Raw genomic sequence first — 13439 nt, forward strand, 5'->3', positions numbered from 1 at the left:
TGTTTTGTCTGAAAGAATTGGAAGCCAAACCTTCCCAGGAAAAAGCCAACTGGTCAAGAGTGATAAGGTGAAAGAGTATGAAAGAGTAAGAACCTGTATCCAGAAACCAGGAGAACTTGAGTGTCTATCCTCAACTCTGAGAGTCAAAAGACCAGGGCAAATCACCTGACAAACTTTGACCCATTTACTCAGCTGAAAAACTTAACCAGATGGTCTCCAAGACTCCTTCCAGGTTCAATATCTTTGAATATATTCTGAAAATATATATCTTGTACCTTATCCTGTATCTTTTCTTTCCAACATCCCGACAGAGATCATCAGAGAAGTGAATTGAATCTGAGTATAACAGGAGTAATTTGTGAATTCACTCCCCTTTTGCACACCCTAGTCAAGTAATCTGTAAAGAACCCTTGGTGCAATCTAGCCTATAATTAACTTTGATGACAGAACAGTTGCTATTCAAAGAAAACAGTGCATTCAGAGAAAAACCATAAAAAATGTATTAGTTTCCCTTTGAAAATGTGACTGAGTTCTTTATGCCGTTCTAAAAGTTTCCATTTAAAGACACTTGTAGCAATACTCATTCAAGTTCTAATTTTCCAAAATTATTTTTAACCCCATACAGTAACAGTATATGATTATACTACTTCACTATGGTTACCACATCATTGATTTTCCAAGGCAACCTCAATTCCAATTGTTTTGTCCCAAATTTAGAATCAGTGTCAGACTTGATCCTTCTTTGAAGTTTAGGGAATATGATTTATTATATATTCAATTATTCCCTGTCTGTCTTTTTTCCCTGATTCCCAAAAACAAATTTGACATGAAAAGTCTAAAGATAAATCCAGATTTTCAACGTTTACATGTTTGTATTTGGCAAATGATCTCACAAGCTATCATGGTGACAAAAGAAGCCAGAACCTGACATAAGATTTGCACACTAAGTAGAGTTTCCCAAAGCTTTCTGGGAAGGGTGGGCTAATGTCCAAGAAAGGACTATGAATATCAGCAAGCAGTGCAGGAAGTGAGGGCATTGGAGAAGGAGCCCGTAGCCATCCAGCCCCTCGGAGCCAGCTTTTATTTTGCAGCCAGCCCATCCCTCCAACGGGAACCCTCTCCCTTGCCCACACGGGACGCCTCAGCCTAATGGAATGTGTGTGGGCGGCCACGGGGAAGCAATACTTTTGCGACTACTGTGACCACCCTTTCCATGACAATCTCCACAATTGAAAGAAGCACCTGATTGGGCTGCAGCACCTCAAAGCCAAGAAGGTGTGGTAGGCATGTTCCAAGAAGCAGCTGCCATTGTGCCAGATGAGCAGAACAAGCGGCCCTGCAGGAAGCTCCCGCTGACAGGCCAGTGTGATTTTGGCTCCAGCTGCAGATTTTCCCAATTTCAGAGCAGACCTTCAGGAGCTGAGCATCCAGGTGGAGGAGGAGAGGCAGGCCAGGGAGTGGCCTCTGGACGCCATCAAGCTCCCTGAGGGCCACCTGGAGGGCTGGCTGGAGAAGAGAGCCAAGTGACTGAGCTCAATCCCCAGCAGCAGGGCTGAACCCATCAGAGTCACTGTCTTCCAGTACCCCATTGACTGGCCACCAGTCCAGGAGCTGCCTCCATCCCTGAGGGCACACCTACCTGGGGGGTGGCCCCTGCAGCCCAGAGTCCAGTGGGATTGAGCCCCACACCCCTGCTTATCTCTTACCTGGTCAGCTCTGTTCTGCCCTACTGGACAACTGCTCCTACTGGGGAGACCGAGCCCTCTACCTGTTATCCCACAGAGCCTCTGAGGCTGTAGGCCTTATGTCCCCGAGGCTCAAAATTCCCCAGTACCAGCTGCAGCCCTGGTCCCAGTCTGTGCTGGGCAGCTTCACCCTCTACTTTACCCACCCTCCCTCCTGGGATGTCTTGAAAAGATGGATGAGAAAACTTGCAGATGTATATAAAGAAAGCCTCCCTTGGTGGTTTGGCCGTACTTCCCTTAAAAGAAAAAGAAAAAGTAGACATAGGTACCAGGAGATATTTGCTTATGTAACTGACTACACACAATTTAGAAAACCTGGAAAGCAAAGTCAGGATGGCTCTATTGTTAATGTCATTTTCAAGTGAAGATATTAGAGTTCCTATCAGAGGACAGGAACAAACCAATTCTAGGAAGCCAGAAGGTCATCTTCCACGTAGAACATACAAGGGCCTGAAGTCCCAACTGCCACCTGGGAATCCACATGGGAAAGAGAACAGGACCCAGAAGATTCCAGTATGGGACATGAGAACATATATGGAAGAAATGCTAGTGTTTACTTCTTAATTTAATTTGTATTGGCCATAGACCTCTTGATATTGTACTCGTAATCCTTCAGTACACATCTCTAAAATGTAAGCTGTTTTTTTTAAGTTTGGTTGCATTAGATTCCTCTTTGAGGAACTGTTGAAAGCTATATTGTCTCTGAGGAAAAAACACATATACACACAATATTTTAGTACATTCAGGAGAATTACATCTTTTCAGAAAATCAAAGATAGACATCAACTCACAACCTTTAGCAAAAAGAGATGATGTCTTTATAGGGTAACCTAGTGGTGCAGTGGCCAGCAAATTCCAAGTCTGGTTGACCACTAAGACAATTTGGATAGCCCAGTGACCAGAAGAGGCCCCAGTTTCTAGAATTGAGAGAATAATGCATAGATTTCGCTTCTTTGGGGAGTCAAAGATGTTTATTATGACCTTTTGAGTGTCCTGTTTTATCTAGAAAGTGACTCAGGGCTCAGACTTGTGCCATGAAAATCAATAGACATAGCTCTTGGGAGTTGAATCTAGTCAAGGCCAGAAAATTATATATGTAATGTGACTGAGAAAAACAAAGAATCCACTGCTTGTGCACTATGCCCTAAAACACAGGCAAAATTAAAGTGGGACGTTTTTAAGGGTCAGACTTGAATAGTAAAGGTCAGAGGAGAAGGTTCTGCTAATGGCATTTGGCAAAAGGTAAAAGAAAGAAAGATGGGGAACAGATGTTCTCTCTTTAGAATCTGTAAAAGGGAAATTACAGTAGTAGGAATTCAGGTTATATAAAAAGAAAATCTTCCATCCAATGAACTTTGTAAAGTAAGGTAGTTACTGATGGACATTGTTATTCTCCTTCCATGAAATATTTAAAAATAGAACATATATCTGTGTGTTTTCAGTTATTTGAGTATAAGTTTGACAGAAATAAGAGTTCAGATCAGACATAGATGGAGACACTCAAATTCTTTGGAAGACTGACATAGCTATATACTTGAGCTTTATTTCATTATAAGAATTTTATAATTATTTTTTAAATCTACTGAATTCTTCTAATTCGATGCGTCACCCAAACTTTTCTATATAAAATCACTGAGGATAAAAATATGCTTGATAAAATTTACAACATAATCACACATAATTAATTCAGCATTTTAAGTAGTCATTAATTTCTAACTCATTTGTATTAATAAGCATTAAGATGTTTAGGTGTGCCTAACTGAAATTATATTTTAAGCAAAATGACTCTAGTATCTACATATATATGTTGAAAATAATATCTAAAGTACATTCTGGAAAACTATAAAGAAAATAAGGGTAAAGTAAACATAAAAGAAGTTCTGGAAAGACTGTTAGAAAAGTAATGAGATTTACAGATTGACTAAAAACACCAGGAAAACCTCCAAAGGATATTTGACATTTGGTCAGTCAGTCAGAAAAGAGCTGGCAGATGGTCAGGAGAAAATATGACTCATAAGAGCCTCTCTCCTCTCTCATACAATGCATATGAATCAGATGTCTGCTGGTTACTTCTTGGTCTCAATTCTAAGAGTCAGGAACTACTTGTATATTTGGCTTCATGACCCAGCTTAGATTTCCTTTTCTTTCAACTTGTAATGCGTGTAGCTCAAACTCACACAGAATTTGGGAAGATTGTAATGATCCTCCCATCCATTCACATCATCCTTTACTTTGGCCAGTTGCTGGGGCAAAATTGCCATGTCTATCACCTACAGCGGAAGTTTGACCTTGCAGCCAAATGTTAGGAAGCACAGTAGTGACTGCTATAGCAACAGACTAAACAGACTATCTAAAAGGCAGAGTTAGAAGAAGTAAGCAATTCCAAATACAGGAAGGTATAAAGTAAAAACTTTCCAACATGACCACAAAGCATGAAAACCAAAAGCATACACATCCTAGTTAATGGCAATCCTAACGCAAACATAAATCTTTGTTTTATATTATTGTTTTACCAATATTACTTTTAAAGAATGTATTAAGTTGTTGAACTTAAATTTGCAATGAACAACAAATTCAAAGAACAGCATCAAAATGAGAATTCTTATCCAAAGTTTTTAAGTAATACAAATACCTTGAAACTATTCCATTCCTTTAAAGATGTTTCCATTTAGCCTCCCAGTTGAAAAGGAAAATATTAGCAGCACCAAGTGTAAATCACAAAGGAAAAATAGACAGCACCTGTCCAAACCCTGCCTCCAGATTTTCAGGTTTTCTCTCAAAGTTTTTCTTTAAACCTTCTACTATAATCTTCCTTTCTCTCTCTGTCTCTGTCTCTGTCTCTGTCTCTGTCTCTCTCTCTCTCTCTCTCTCTCTCTGTCTCACACACACACACACACACACACAAACACACACACACACACACACACACAAACACACACATCTTGCCATTCTCTTATTAGGAAAACATCTTTTTTAAAAAATCATTTTGTACAAAAGAATAAGATCATTGCCAATCTCAGCCCACTTTTTTTGTGAAATCAAGTAAAACTTTAAAAATGGAGAAAGCCATTTATGGTCCATCAACTATTTATGTTTTTTAGATTCTAAACTGGTCTAACTCAGTATCTTCCTTTATTAAAATATATATATATATTATATATTATGTATATATAATATATTTTTTAACCCTTTTATACTTAGACACATCCCTGATTTTAGTAAATCAGTACAATGTCCTAATTGCAACACAAAGAAGAAATTTAAAAGGGATTTAAAAAGAATAATACATATTTCAACCTGTAAATGTTGGACCTAGAAAATAGTATCTTTATCTACTTACAGTCAACTAATATGGATTTAATACAAGTAGGAAAATATTCATCTGATTATTGCAGATGCTTTTTTATGTTCAACATCTATATATAGTTAAATAATTTTAGTCAGATTGAATGAACTTGGCAGATGCATTCCAGAGAAATTTTTTATATATAAAAACTATCAAAAAGGGTTGGAGTCATGGCTCAGTGGTAGAGCACTTGCCTAGCATGTGTGAGGCACTGGGTTTGATTTTCAGCACCACATAAAAATAAATAAAATAAAGTTATTGTGTCCATCTACAACTAAAAAAATACTAATGTAAAAAAAAACAGAAACAGAGAAACATGTTTTTAAAAAAACTCTCAAAAATAGTTTGCTGTGGGTTGGGGTTGTGGCTCAATGGTAGAGTGCTTGCCTAGCACATGTGAGACACTGGGTTTGATCCTTAGCACCACATATAAATATACGAAATTTTAAAAAGGCATTGTGTCCATCTATGACTAAAAATATTTTTTTAAATAGAAGAAATTAACTCCTTTATTAAAAACAAATAATAATAATTCTTCTTTGCCTTCCGGAAAAGATAGTGTCTCCAGCTCCAGACACTAAATGTCAGTTCCAATTATGATGAAAAAAAAATGCTCTTACAAATATCCAAAATGATCACATTCATTCTCAACTGACATAATATTTAACATCATTCCAATCAAAATTTCACAAGAGTATTTTCTATAAAGATGAAAAAGCTTATAAAATAATTTTAAAAGTTGTGATATTAGTTCAGAGAAAGATAAATGAAGCAATGGAAGACAATGGAGAATTTAATAACAAATTCATCCATTATAAAATCTTTAAAGAAGGCACACTGCAGAGGAGTGAGTAAAAAAATAAATTATTTCATATGAGTTGAGAATTTATGAGTAAAACAAAATTTTAGTTCTAGAAAAATTATACAATGTATTTCTGACTTCACTGTCCTTACTTAAACCAAACATAGAGAAACTATAATATGAATTATGATGAAAATCACCAAAAAAATTAAAAGGCAAACCATACTTGCAGCTTTGAAACTTGTTTAATAAAAGATCTGTATGTTCTAACATGTGTCTACCAAGATACATATTCAAGAATATTATCAAGAAGCAAAACTTTAGTAGTTTAAGTTCAGAAACAACAAAATACCCATTAATAGTAAAAACCAATAAATAATTAGTGCTATACTTTTTATGCACTAGCATAATATACAGGGATGAAAATGAATAAACTACAGCTATTTGAAGCAACAGATAATTTTTTTTTTTTTTAATATGGAACACTTCACGAATTTGCGTGTCATCCTTGCGCAGGGGCCATGCTAATCTTCTCTGTATCGTTCCAATTTTTTAGTATATGTGCTGCCGAAGTGAGCACCAGATAAATCTTAGTAGCATCATGCTGATAGAAAAAAGGCAGACCCAAACACATATTTACTATATGACTATATATTATATAGACACACACATATATGTATATACATATATACATATAAAATTCAAAAACAGGAAAAACTATTTATTTAGAAATGTGTACATGGTGGTAAAACTATAAAAAAAAGCAAATATATATATATATATAGTCAGAATTGTAATTAACTAGAGGGCAGTGGTTATAATGGGGGATTCAATATGGGACACAGGCACACATATTCCAATACAAAATGGGCAAAAGATATGAATTCTCAAGCTCAACAAAAATAACAATAAAACTGAAATTCTGACTAAGTATCTCATAGTAAGACTGAAAAGAAAAACAAATATTTAAAACAACCAAAGGTAAAAGAAATACCAGAAATAGACCAGGTTTAAAATCAATCATTTGCAAAAGTAATAATAGTGATAGAGAGGAATATGCTAGGTTGATACCAGTGCCTGGTGCATAGTGAGGGAGCAGGCAAATCAGGAAGGAGCTTTAGAGTAGTAGAAAAGGCCAAACGTTACAAAAATTCCTTTGGAGACTGAGACCAGACACAAAATGTACTTCAAAATGAATTATTCACTGAGTAGAAAAGAGAAGTAAGTCATACTGACCTTAGATTTGGCAATAGTTTCTTATCTGACACCAAAAGAACAAAGAACTAAAGAGAAGTAGATTAACCAAATTACAGCAAGTGATTTAGCAACTTAAAACCACAGATTTTTAGTCTCTCACAGTTCTGAAAGCTGGAAGTCCAAACCCAAGGTGTCAGCACAGTCACGTTTTATATCCACACAATGGAATATTATTCAACCACAAAAAGAAATGAAGTACTGATATATGCCACCACATGGATGAACCTTGAAAACTCTATGCTAAGTGAAAGAAGCCAGAAGGTATAAAAGGTCTAATAGTGTATGATTCCATCTATATGACATATCCAGAATAAGTAAAAACACGGAGACAGAAAGTAGAGTCGTGTTTGCCAAGGAGCAGGAAAGAGGGGAAAATAGAGAGTGATTGCTAATGGGCATGGAATGTCTTTTGGGGGGTGATAAAAATATTCTAAAATTACAAAGTGGTGCTACTTAAACTCTGTGAACATACTAAAAAACATTGCCTTATAAACTTTAAGAGGATGAACTTATGGTATATGAGTTGTACCTCAATAAAACTGTTATAAAAGATACTTTAAAATATTGCTTGACGAGGCTGGGGTTGTGGCTCGGTGGTAGAGCACTTTCCTAGCACATGTGAGGCACTGGATTCAATCCTCGGCATCACATAAAAATAAATAAATAAAATAAAAGTAATATGTCCATCTACAACTAAAAAATATATTTAAAAAAATATTGTTTGAAAAGCCCTTTCTGACACTAGGTTGTTGAAGCATACAGATAATGTACAACCAGGCATTATATTCATAGGTATATGAATCTAAAAATTCTTGGGCAGTCACATCATGACATCTCTGAAAGTGTTTATTATAGTGTATATGTAGTACCGGCAAGTTGGAAGCAATCTTTGTGTCCATCACATTTATTTAAAATAAGTGCACAAAATGTTCATTTCCAAAAACACATAAAAATGAAGAGGTACACATTAAGTACATTCAAGTGTTTCCTAAGGTATGAGGAAGGAAATAGGAACAATGAAGATAGAACCAAAAGAAATTAATTAATTTCTATGATGTTTAGCCATTATTTTAAAAGAGCAATAAAATTAGAATGCCGGAGAAATGAGAACTAAGCACACTAAATGCAGCACAGGATGGGAGTTGATGCCCAAGTCTGAATTTTTATATGATTCTAGAAGCATGATTCAAGGGCAGAATGACTTCATTTAATGGACCAGGGCTAGAGTACAAACAAATGTGTGTCTTGTGTTATGTTTATATTTACAGAAATGCTTTCAGAATCAAAAATAAGGTTTACTGAAAGTCACTGGCCATCCACAGAATGACTCCAGTAAAGCAAGTTGGCCGACAAAAACCATCACCACAAGAGTCTTGTCATTACATATATTTTTGTATTGGTTTCATAATGCAGTGCTTTGAATCAGTCCATTTGTCCCTTAAAAATATTTTTGGCCTATGACTTCTACAGTGTCTTTGACTATTTAGTTCAAAGATGCATTTCTACCTATTTGGACTTTATATGTCTCCCTATCCAAAAATGTCATTAAAAATTATATTATCCAGCCAGGCACAGTGGCACACCTAGAATCCCAGAGTTTCAGGAAGCTGAGGCAGGAGGAACACTTGTTTAAGGCCAGCCTCAGCAACTTAGCGAGGCCCTAAGTGACTTAACAAGACTCCATATCAAAATAAAAAAATTTAAAAAGGACTGGGAATGTGGCTCAGTGGTTATGTGCCCCTGGGTTCAATCCCTGATACCAAAAGAAAAAAAAATTGTATTATCCACCAGTTTTTTCACTGGTCAATATTATTTCAGTTTTGATTTTTTTTTCCTACAGCTTTGGGTTCACAATATTTTTAAATAAATTTTTAAAATAAGCTCTTCATTACTATGGTCTCTTTATTTAGTCAGAATTATAATTGCCAAACTAAGAATTCTAAGGAAATTGGTATTATTTACACACACACACACACACACACACACACAGAAAATGGCATCATTTCATTTATAAGTTATAACATTCTCTTCTGTTTGAACTAAACTTCATTTTGTTGCCTAAAGTTGTCAGTAGTTCCAGCACCATTTCTCTGGCTGAGTGAATATGTGGCAGAGGTTTAAATCGTTTCCAGACCTTGTGCTATTTTTACATTAGTCATTTGACCAAATTCTATTCGGCATACTCTTCACTTAGAAACAATTTTTCAGACAAACATCCTACCTCCAACAAGTAAGAAGTACTCTGAATTAGTGTGTCTGAGGTTCAGAAGAAATTCATTTGTTTGACAAGTGTTAGATTCGCTCTTAAGAAATTATTATAAATAAACAAAACTTCTTCACTGTAAGCAAACATATAGAAAACAATATGCTATTTCTAGGGAAAAAAAACTATGAAGAAAGCACTAGAAGGACTTTACCAGTTGGTCAAAAGATGAATTATCTCTTTTTAGCAAATCTTATTTAGGGGAAAAGGCCACTATTGGTATCTATTTTGTATACATGTAATTCTGAATTAAAACATATCCACACATTAAAGAACCTGGAGACATTGTGTAGCTTTTGGTTAGGAAGTCAACTTACACAAATTAGACTGTGGTGTTAGATCCAGTTGTGCTATTCAGCAATTACTTAACCTCTCAAAGTCTTTGCAAAGTAAGGATATTAAATAAGATGACCACTTGTGTCCCCAAATTTTTTGAGACTCTAAAACCAAGGTCTAACCTTATCTTAAAGGAATGCAATGAAAGAGTCCATAGATTTGGTTCAAGACCAACTCTAATACCTAACAATTTCACAGTAAGGAAATTCTTCTTGGCTAACCTAAATCTTAAACCCTTCCAATATTTCTTTTTATAATGTGGTTAGAAAGCAGATAATTACTTTCCCTTGGATGGAAAAAATTAATTCCATACTTGAATAAAGCCAATAAATCACACCTCACATTTTCTTCTCCAGACTGAATAGTCACAAACTTTCCTTTAAAATCTCAGTTTTCAACAATTTAACCATGTAGCAGCTTTCCTCTGATCCTCCCTCAAGTTTTCTAGATTTTGACCCAGGAGTTCAAAACCAGACAAGGAAATTCATGGAGGAGCTGAGGACAGCTAAGTATTATTTTCTACCAATTTGAGAACATGGACAAAAAGCATATATATTTCAGGAACTAAGACAATTCTTACTCCTTGTATATCTGGACCACCAATTTTGCAAAATGATTATAACTTTCTCTTTGACCAGAATGTCATGTAAATGACTGGGTGGTTCTTTCTCCCATCCACAAACCAAAAGAAGGCACAAGAAATTCTTCTTTATAGGTTTTAAAGAAGGATGGATTTCAAACTAGGTGGATCAAAACACTGGTTATTTTCTGATCTCCCACAATAGTAGTGTAGATATATTAGTCTTTTGTGCATGAAGCTGTTGATAATATTATATTGATATAATAATGGAAGGCATGATGATGACATAAAGTATAGGAAGTTTTGAATGTGTGAGGGCTGACTCAAAATTTATCACTCTCTATCATGCCAATGCATGTGTTTTCCTTGGGTAATTAATTTCTGTGGACATTAGTTTTCTCAGGCATAATTACAAATAATGATCTATCACCTCACACCTATTAGAATGGCTATTATCAAATGGACTAAGGATCTTAACTGTGTCAAGGATGTGGAGAAAAGGGAGTCCTGGTACACTATTAGTAGGAATGTAAAGCAGTTCTGCTATTAAGGAAAAAAACACAGAGCTTCCCCAAAAAATTAAAAATAGAATTACCATATGACCCAGGAATCCCATTATTGGGTATATATCGACAGGAAACAAAATCAGTATGTTGAAAAGATAACCTGCATTCTCATGTTCATTGAAGCATTATTCACAATAGCCAAGATATTCAATCAACTTAAGTGTCCAGCAACAGATATGCAGATAAAGAAAATGCAATCTATATGCACAAAAAGAACGAAATTCCGTCATTTGTCATGACATGGATGGACATTTTGCTAAGTAAGTTAAGTCAAGAACAGAAAATGAAATACTACATGAATCTCCTTTATATGCAGGAAATCTAAAAAATGTCAAATGTATAGAAATAGAAAGGTGGTTACCAGGGGTTGGGAAGGGGAAGTTAGGATATTTTGGTCAAAGGATACAAAATTTCATTTAGGAGAAATAAATTCAGGAGACGTATTGTACAATCTGGAGACTGGTTAGTAACAATGTACTGTATGTTTGAAAATTGCTAAGAGTAGATTTTAAGTGTTCTCAACACACACAAAAAAAGATATGTCAGGTAAACCTTACGTTAAATAGCTTGATTTAGCTGATCCACAATATGAACATATTTTTAAACAATATGCTCTACAACTCAAATATCCACAAGTCTTATTTGTCAATAAAAAATGGGATTGTTTTGAGACTAAAAAGGTAACTAAGGCACAATCCAAACGTGCATTACTCTCTTATCTATTCTAGTCAACGCTGGAACAACACGAATACAAAAACAGACTCCTTCACAAACATCCACAGGAAATCCATTTATGACAGGCATATTATGATTTGGATATTTTACTGAAGATTTACAAGGTCTCAGGGGACCACACCACAAAGCACATAGCATTTCACTTACAGTTTTCTGCAATCTTTTCCCTAGATTTTAGCCACAAAATCTGCCATCCAACCTTGAGTTCAGCCTTGCAAGTCCTTGTCTGCTCCCTCTTGCATCTCTTCCCTTCACAACCTTGACCGTCCTACCCTTTGTCTACATACCAACTCAGCCTAGTCCCAGTTTCTGATTAAAAAACACCAACCTTCCTCTAGCAAAGTGCTCAGTAAATTACAGAAAGTACTGGGGAATTACACGTAACTTTTTTTTTTCCACTACAAAGCAAGGCGTTTTCCTGATAAAATTCTTAATGAACCTTACATTCCTTCAATCATCCCTGTGAGAAACTGCACCAAAGATAGATTTATTAAATGCAAAAAATAAAAAATAATAAATATTGAATCAAGGTATTTTAATCATAAAAATAGTCCTATTTTCTAGCTTTACTAGCTTTACAATTAGTGCTTTCAAATATTTCTAGTGTCTGTGCTCAAACTATCCAGTACTGAAAACCAAAACCAAATATATTAATACTCTTCAAAGCAAGACCTGTAGGGGTAGTAGATAAATCAGGCACCATTATTATTCTTTGAACTTGTGCATAATTATTTTTACCTTTACTTGATCATTCTCTTTCCTTTACTAATGGTATTCCTATTTGTGCTCTGCTGATTTAATTAATCATTCCTAAGAAAATAATGCTGGACAGGAATATTTTATTTCTAAAATATTTTAATTATTTTGACTATAGTAAATCAGGTATTGATCATACAACAGTGAATCTTACTGACAATCTGAGATGACTGACAAGAAAATAATCTTTTGATTTGCATATTTTAAAATCACATACTATTCCTACTTTTGCATTTAAAATTTTATATTTGGCTCCTAGACTACATTATTTTAAAAGTCAGCAAAATATCTTATTAGCATTAAATTATTCTCATAAAAGGAAAAATATTATCTGTAGCACATTTTTCCTTTTTATTTCTTTTTTTCTTTTTCTTTTTTTTTTTTTTTTTTTTTTTTTTCTGTGGTGCTGGGGATTGAACCCAGGGCCTTACTGCTTGACAGGCAAGCACTCTATTAGCTGAGCTATATCCCCAGCCCACATTTTTCTAATTTGTTCTTTTAACACCTTTTTTTTTTCAAAATTTCATTAGTTGTATAGTAAATTACAAATACACTAGTTGAAACATGGGATATCTCTTTAACTATATTATTTTTCAAACAAAAGAGAATACTTCTAAAATTCCCTAATTTAGAGGTGAAATTTTGTAGATTACCAATAATTTGAAGCCTTTCTCTTTGAAACATTACCAATTAATCCATTAACTGAAATCTGATTGTACAGAAAGTTTTTTTGTTTCTAAATACCAATACTCCTTTCAATTATTTGTAATAAACCAATATGATATACCAATTAATTGTTTTTATTAGGATAAACATAAAATTGTCACTTAGGTTCAAATTGGTTAAATACCAGCAACTTCACATAGATCAAATTAATAAGTATCTTTCCATCCCAGAAGAAAATTTTGACACATATTCTTTCCTATCAGTTACTCATAAAGTTGCTAGGGAATTGCGGTGATCAGTGTAACCTACATAGATTGTTTATAATTTCAAATTTTTATCTCAGCCAAAATCAACTTCTACATTTTTTTTTCTCCAAATTAGGCAGTC

The 13439-nt window shown here is 34.7% G+C and overlaps 1 non-coding gene and 1 pseudogene across 1 annotated transcript; one reads left to right on the forward strand and one right to left on the reverse strand.

The window, feature by feature from the left end:
- Nucleotides 1-1149: 1149 nt before the first annotated feature.
- On the forward strand, nucleotides 1150-1680 carry LOC124979498 (zinc finger matrin-type protein 5-like; annotated as a pseudogene).
- Nucleotides 1681-6364: 4684 nt separating this feature from the next.
- Nucleotides 6365-6473, reverse strand: LOC124981448 (U6 spliceosomal RNA). Its single transcript, XR_007107974.1, has one exon. It is a non-coding gene; the product is annotated as a U6 spliceosomal RNA (small nuclear RNA).
- Between the last annotated feature and the right edge of the window lie 6966 nt (nucleotides 6474-13439).

This window comes from Sciurus carolinensis, chromosome 3 (assembly GCF_902686445.1).
Source record: "Sciurus carolinensis chromosome 3, mSciCar1.2, whole genome shotgun sequence".
Lineage (NCBI taxonomy): Eukaryota > Metazoa > Chordata > Mammalia > Rodentia > Sciuridae > Sciurus > Sciurus carolinensis.